Source organism: Triticum aestivum, chromosome 7A, assembly GCF_018294505.1.
Source record: "Triticum aestivum cultivar Chinese Spring chromosome 7A, IWGSC CS RefSeq v2.1, whole genome shotgun sequence".
In the NCBI taxonomy this organism is placed as follows: domain Eukaryota; kingdom Viridiplantae; phylum Streptophyta; class Magnoliopsida; order Poales; family Poaceae; genus Triticum; species Triticum aestivum.
Window position 1 is genome coordinate 617,124,361 of NC_057812.1, and position 7,802 is coordinate 617,132,162.

The 7,802-nt window shown below is 43.0% G+C and overlaps 1 long non-coding RNA gene across 5 annotated transcripts; it reads right to left on the minus strand.

Annotated features, from left to right (window-relative positions):
* Positions 1–357: 357 nt before the first annotated feature.
* On the minus strand, positions 358–5,832 carry LOC123148678 (uncharacterized). Of its 5 annotated transcripts, none has more exons than XR_006474053.1 (3): positions 2,101–5,811; positions 825–893; positions 358–648 (listed from the first exon to the last, which is right to left on the minus strand). It is a non-coding gene; the product is annotated as an uncharacterized lncRNA (long non-coding RNA). The 5 variants fall into 5 exon arrangements; XR_006474050.1 differs by having other exon boundaries at positions 358–675; XR_006474049.1 differs by having other exon boundaries at positions 358–680.
* Between the last annotated feature and the right edge of the window lie 1,970 nt (positions 5,833–7,802).

Here is a 7,802-nt window from a genome sequence, read left to right on the forward strand (position 1 = left end):
GTCCATTTGTGGACATCAGCCAAAATAGGCAGGAGAGAGCACTATCGAACTAATCATTTTTTTTACCCAACTATGTATGTGTTCTTTTTCAAGAACTGATCCTGTAATACATACTGAATGGCCACACATGTATGATATAATGAACTATAGGGCCTTAAAAGTGTGATGAGAGTACATTTTATAAAGCTCCACAAGATCACATGAAGCCTCTGCCAAATGAAATATACAAAATACTGACAAAAATTCACACTTTTGCACAAAGGGCATACTTTTGAACATGCTCGATGACACCCACTGAACTTGCGCAATTGACTGGTGGGAGCAAGCAACAACTTTGAAGTATGCAAAGGCATCTTGTTTCTCCAGAAAAAAGCAGGGGCACATCTCCATATCAATAAATAGTTGCTGATCCATCAGTGAGCATGCATCACAAAGAAAATGTTGAAAGAAAAACCAGGTGGACCGGGTGGACCAGCTACAACTCCTCCTCTGGACTGATTGCTACGGCGAGGTGGAGCTGATGGAGGCGGAGATCACAAGCGGCACTGGGATTTGGCCACTACAGGGAATCCCAGCGACTACCAAGCCATCCTTGATGTACTAATTATGGTGATGTATTTTGTACTGCCAAAACACCTGCAAGATGAACTGAAGGGGAGCGTCGTCACCTGCAAGCTGAACTGAAAATGCCGGCTAAGGGGACCTGAAGAATCACCAAATGTTGAACTGAATATACACAAGTGAAGGAGCATGAACGTACACGGTAGCTCTATGTGTACACAACAATAACTGAGCATATATGTCTAAGATGAAGGGTAACACACCTCAAGATAGCAATGGACTTCCAATATTCATCTTTTTGAGCTGCTGCCTTTTATTTTATTTTTTGCATCCTGCAAAAAGAAAATGGACCAAAATTTCAAAGATGAACTGAAAAAGACTAACATAATTCAGTAGAGATGGATGTGAAAAATGATGAGCATCCCAAATAGTATAATCATTGAGGCTGTGGTAATTACATCGTCCTTTACATACTGATGTTCTACTAGTAGTCTACTAAGTTGTACTTACGTGCATCCACTTTTGGAATTCAGAGTAAGAAGTATTAGCTGAAACAAAACAGTACTCATTTCAAGTAGGGAGTCATGTTCTTGCGCCTACATATTACAATCTTGATTTCTTACTTTAGATTCTAGTATCAGAATCCAATGATGAACAAGGCTTTATATACTACAGTGCATTTCATACTTCTTTGAAGTTTTATTCAGAATTTCCTAGGTCAAGGCTCTGGGCAAATCTATAGTTTCGGACTGAGCTTTTTTATATATAAAGGTATGAAAGGCATAGTATGAAGACAAGAAGAATGGGGAGAGACCTGCATGTGACATACATAACAAAATGTTCAGAACTAGTATCGCAGCATAATAATATGTGAGTACAAGTGTGCAGCACAACAACGCAATTGTACAAGTGATACCAGGGCACAAGTTATCTGCATTCCTTTGATTACACTACTCTGGCTAGAATTTAGTAACTAACACTAGACTCCTATCAAGATAACCTGGTTCAGTCCAGCTCCAAAACAATTCACTTTATTAAGATTAGAAGGAATAGGAAACTCAAGCGTATTCTCAGTTCAGAGAAGTGCAAGCATTTTGAATACCAAACAACAAAAAATTAGCTCTCATAAGCATTTCAACAAGCACCTATAGAGCATCAATTATTTTCATATAAATAGAATGAGATTGAATGGAGCAGCGGCAAGGCATGAGCATAAAGAAGTAGCAGCAACATCTCAATATCCTACTCTTTTTTCCTACATTGATGTTTTTGCATGGTCGTCCTACGTTCCTTATGTACTTGAACTGATTAAAGTTTGAAGATTTGACCTTTTGTTTTCTTAAGTATCGACTATGCAAAACATATAAATCCATTTTTCTTAAGTATAGACAAAGCCATAGGAAGAGAGTAAGGGCAGGAGTCAGGGGAGCCAAAGGAAGATCTATAGAAAAATCAAAAGAGTTCCTATGGCTAGTAGCCATGCAGGATTTAAGTGAACTCTCAGTAAAAGTATTTTTCATACTCCACGTGTAGTAATACCTGGACTTACTGTCACACGTGTTCTTTATAGTAAATCGAGGCAAATGAGACGGTAATCATTCTCTTCATTTTCTTTTTCTCTATCCTGCATCAGTTCAAAAATACAATACAGGTTTCAGTTCAAAAGAGAATCTCGTCCATGCCTTGATTGACTAGCAGTAATTAAATAATCAAAAATAAGTTTTTGCTAACCATTTTGTGTACTATCAATCAGTCCAAATAATCTAGCATTTAGTAACAACTATTAATCAGTTCAACAAATGAGGTTGTTAATGAGCCCATTAACTATAAAAATGAAGTCAGCTAATAACTTACCGGTCGAATCAAATTTCGGTGTTTTGAAGCAGCAGCAATAGTCGGACTGAGGGCGACATCCTTGGGGAATATATAGTTGAACTTGCATGATGTGGAATAAGAGCATGACTTCTGTACTTACTAGACGAGCATGACTTCTATACTTGCTAGACAATACTACGCGAACAAGTATAATGCTATGTGAACTTTTCTGGTGGGTGACCTTTTAGTTTTTATTATCAGTACTTGTTGAAAATAAATATCTAAGCCACCAGACTTGGGTGTGGGAACCAAAATTCAGAAGAGCAGCATCTCAACGGGGATTACACTAGCTTTGACATTCTGACAATAGTGAGGGCTCAAATGCCAAGTAATGTACAGTAACTGAAAAGGCATCATTTTTCTGACATTCGGTTGTGAAACTATGTGGACCTAAGTAATTATTGGCAGTCAAGAAATGTACAAGTTGCATATATTCCTGCCTAGTAAATTACACGTCAAAAGAATTTTCTTGAGAATAATCTGGTCAGGATCCAAACTTTTTCAGTGAACATGCAGCACAAATTGCAGGTTGCTCCCATCTCTGTTTTCCAAAACAATTAGAGGGACGCGTGAAAAAGGAAACCTGTAACCAATAATTTTCATTTCCGTAAGCAAAAACAATCAGGCAAAGACACCGACTTTCAACAAGAAATGTGTAATAGGTGTTTTTTTAAAACACATGCACACCAAAATTAGTGCAGTTTTAACATGTACACTAAAACATGCAGGTGTTTTAGTGCTTCCACGGGAGGATTGCATTAACCAAAAAAAATATTTTTTGCCATGGACACAAAGAACAATTCTGAACAAATAAAAAATGTTTTTTTTGAGTAATAATGATGTAGTCTCATTCAACATTCTAGTGAGCAAACTGCAAACACTTGTATTCTGTAGTGCAGGTGACCCCTGGCCCCGAGGCTTCATTCACCTAACATAGAATAACGCATCCAATTCAAGATTAACTATCAATGCAGGCCTTAATAAGCAAGAGCAATAGTACAACATTAGCATAAATAGTAGGTAACAGTAATAGTACCGGGTTAACTATCGATGCAAGCTTCTGACAAAGCAGCTTAATAGGCACTGCGTTTTTGGATGGGCGATGACGCCGACGCATCTCAAGTAGCCAGAGGCATGCGTTTGTGAATGGAAGAGGCCTCTGAACTTTTTTGCTTTCTCAACTCTTAACTTTCTGTATTCTTGTACTTCACCCACCCCTATAAATTTATATACTTTTTAGTGGCTTTTGTTGGTGAGCCCTCATGTTTCCCTGATCTGAACGTTCACAAGGTTTCTTCTGAGTATAAAAAAAAGAAATAAAGTGTTCTATTCACAATTAAGCCTATAAGCACTGCAAGACAATCAAGGTTGAGAGAATAAAGTGAGCACCATGGCTCCATAGAAGTAACAAGTTGTATTGTGTGTGAGAGATTGTTGTTTTGTACAGAACTAATGTTGTTTTGCAAGGTGGACTTAAGACACCTTTTTTTTACATGAGAACTGATGTTGTTTATCAGATACTACCTCTGTAACTAAATGCAAGACATTTTTGCAGTACTTCCCTAAATCCTATAAGTGCAGACCAAATATAGTTACAGAAATACCACACTAGGAGGTATCAATCAATCTAATCTATAGCTCATTTTTGCTAATATGTGTGTGTGATCCGTAGCCCATCGCCTATGTGTGATTTGTTCCAATTAATCCATGCATTTTTTATCATCTGCTGCCTGCAGCTAAGGCTAGACCCGTTGAAGAGGTGGGGAGTTTCAAGTTAATGATTTGCTTTTAGAAACTTCAGACAAGAGCGGAGTAAAGGCTGGAAGGTAAAACTACTGTTGGCATGTGTACCTTTTCTATAGCATCTCAACTCCTTTGCTTCAACTTTGGGCACTTTGATATGGTCAGCCTCTTTGATTTTGCAAGTGCCGGTAGTTCACGAATTGAAACTAGTTATGGAAAATGGTCAAGTGACAAATACCTCTAGTAATGGACGATTACTGAGCCAAATGCCCATTTCTTGTCTATAGAAAATACTGGTTTTTTACTTTCCTTAGTGGTACAACTACCTTCAGATTAAAAGGATCTAGATAACGCTCATCCACTAAACTGCACATATTTGACATCATTTTCACGCCTGATAATACATCCATCTCAAAGTATCAGCTATCAGCTCACAAAGTATCAAATACCACAAGAACTTGAAAAAGAATTTTCACTTCACAAAACTATCAGCTATGAGTTCACCGAGTCGAGATGGACAACTCTTCAAGGTCTCAACTATCAGTTCACACAAACTACAAAGCATGGAGTTCATCGAGTCTTAACTATCAGTTCATACAAACTACAAAGCATGGAATTCATAGTCTCAACTATCAGTACACACAAACTACAAACAACGGATTTCCTCGAGTCTAAACTATCAGTCACACAAACTACAAAGGATGAGGAGAGAGAGAGAGCATGAGAGAGAGAGAATCTTACCCATCAGTTCATAGAAACTAGAGATCAGAACAACAATTATCCATAATCATTTTTTGGATCCATCAGCTAGTGTGTGACCATGTTGTAGCTACGAGAGAGGGAGCAAGAACACCACATAGTGAGAGAGTTGATGCATGATCCACAGTTCAGGAGAGGGAAACAGACCAGGACAAGTAGGTAGATGAGAGATAGGATGGGAGGGAGAAAGCTGAGCCAGGCCCAGGGGTAGAGCACGGGGTGACCTTATACGTAGCACTTTGAGCGACCGGCCATGGAGCGACCAGTTGAACTGCCGATGTGACCACGACGAGGCCGACGTGCATCCTGGTGGAGGTCGCTGGATCTGGATTGGGTTTGTGGGAGGAGGCATGGTGGAGGGGCGACGACCGGTGATGGAAGTGAGGTGGCCGGGCACGGGGCGCTCGGCGGAGCCTGCCGGCTGGGATCCCATGGTGGCGGCGAGGAGCCACAGTGGGAGGCGGGGGATCCTAACTGGGACGGTTGGGCCGGCAGCGGCGCGCAACCTTGTATGCGGCAGTCGGGCGCCCGGGTCACGCAGCGTACATTAGCGGGGAAAGGAGTCTGGGGGCGCGTCGCTGGGGAGGGAGCCGGGCGGCGGTGCGTCACTGGGGAGGGAGTCGGGCGGGGGCACGGTGGGTCGTCAGATGTGGAAGGCGAGGGGTGCAGCGCGGCGCCGAAGGTTGGAGGCGGGGAGCGGGCGGACGGCCGGCCGACGGCAGCGCGTGGGTCAGAGGAGCGACCCGTCACGGCGGCGCGGGCTCCCTCGCTCCGGCTGCCGCCGTCGCTCGCTCGCCCGCGACGGCTGCCTCAGGCGGTAGGAGGCGGGGTTAGGTTGGGGGCGGGTCGGGAGTTTCTACTGTGGTGTGCACGTCGCGCCCTTATAGGGACTGAGGGTAACAGAATATTATTCTGTTACTAGTAACTCCAGCTCTATATATATATCACTTAGGCTTCAAGTGCGTACTTGTTAGTTAAACCTACGGTTAAAATGTGACACTAAATACGACTAGTAAGTAGTACAGTAGCAGTACTAGTATACGTCGGTCAAATTATTCATCATGTCCACACATTGAATTGACGTGACAACACACTGCACGTCAGGTGACACAAGAATCTCGGTGGTGTGTTTGGGTATTCTGGACTTCAGATTTGGAGTACCACTTATCTATCGAAATCTTTCATCATTCACTTAAAACAGATGATTGATCATACATTGAGTACCATATAACTGGAAATAACACATGCAAGTTGAAGAAGGATTGGCCGGTGCTGTCGGCTGGCGTCAAGTTCGATCCCACGGATCAGGACCTGATCAACCTCTCATCGATTTGTTCATACCAATCATCGACGGCGAGCACGGCATATGCTAAACCCATCCTGAGAAACTTCCAGGTAAGACACCGATCGGCCTTCTACTTGCACAAACATATTCCTTTCTTTATAGCTCTATTTTTCTTTTTAGATGCAGACCTGGTGAAGCAATTACAATTTAACAGTTAATAAAAAGTGAAACAAGTGACTGCAACATGCCAAAGATGTTATGAAAATGCCAACTACGTACACTAAAACTTGTATTCGACAATACTGCAGGTATCACACTGAGTGGCCTAAGCAAGCATTTCTTCCAGTGCAATTCCAGGGCATTCAAAAGGGGCATGTGGACACGTCGCAAGATATAGTCGGAGTGCGGCATGCACGCGATGTGGCACAACACCGGCAATACCTTGCTGGTGCTGGTCAATGACCGGCAGACGAGCAGCAAAAAGGTTCTGGTGCTGCACACCAACAAGAACTTCGACCAGTAGAGGACCAACTGGGTGATGCACCAGTACCACCTCAGGGACCTGGAGCAAGAGAGGGAGCGGGAGCTGGTCCTCTGCAAGATTTTATAACAGACGAACACTAGGGCCAGGAGTAAAAAGATTATAAGTTAGTTTGGTATTGGTACTTGTACTACCTTGTCATCCGCAAGTTGGTATTGTTGTTAACGATCTTTTGGTATGAACTTGGCATTTGCTTCCAACCATCATGCCGAGGGCCGACATGGATATAAAGCATAATCATTTGTTTCGAAACGAATTTTCAGGCACCTGATTTTTATTTGATGGGTAGCATAAGCACCTGTCATTCGAATTCCCAGTTCTCCAAATTTTTCAAAACAATTGCATGCTCTTCTTATCACAATGAAAAAACAATATCACTGCTGCATTGTAACGCCCCGTATGTAACTTGTCATATTTGTATTCCAACTCTTGCCATTTCCGGCTCTAAGTTATGAGATTCGTGGTTGGGTTCTTGCCTTTGTTTTGCATTTTGTACTTGTCATGGATTTCATATCATGTCATCATGTGCATCACATTTGCATATGTGTTCGTCTCATGCATCCGAGCATTTTCCCCGTTGTCTGTTTTGCAATCCGGCACTCCTATGTCCTCCGGCGCCCCCTTTTGCCTCTTTTCGTGAGCGGGTGTTAAATGTTCTCGGATTGGACCGAGACTTGCCAAGCGGGCTTGGTACACCACCGGTAGACCGCCTGTCAAGTTTTGTGCCATTTGCAGTTCGTCTGGTACTCCAACGGTTAACCAGGGAACCGTAAAGGCCGCGTGTGTGTTGCAGCTCAACACCCCTCCAAAGTGGCCCAAAACCCATCCATACCCCCTCCATCCTCTCAGTCATTCGATCACACTATCGCGTGGCCGAAAACCGCACCTCATTTGGACTCTCCTAGCTCCCTCTACCTATATATATGTGATCCCCTCTCAAATTCGCGGTCAAAACCCTACCCTAACCTCCCTCTGCGCCGCCGGACATTTCCCGCCGCCGCCCGCAACCAATCGTAGCCCGCCACCTCCCACCGCCGC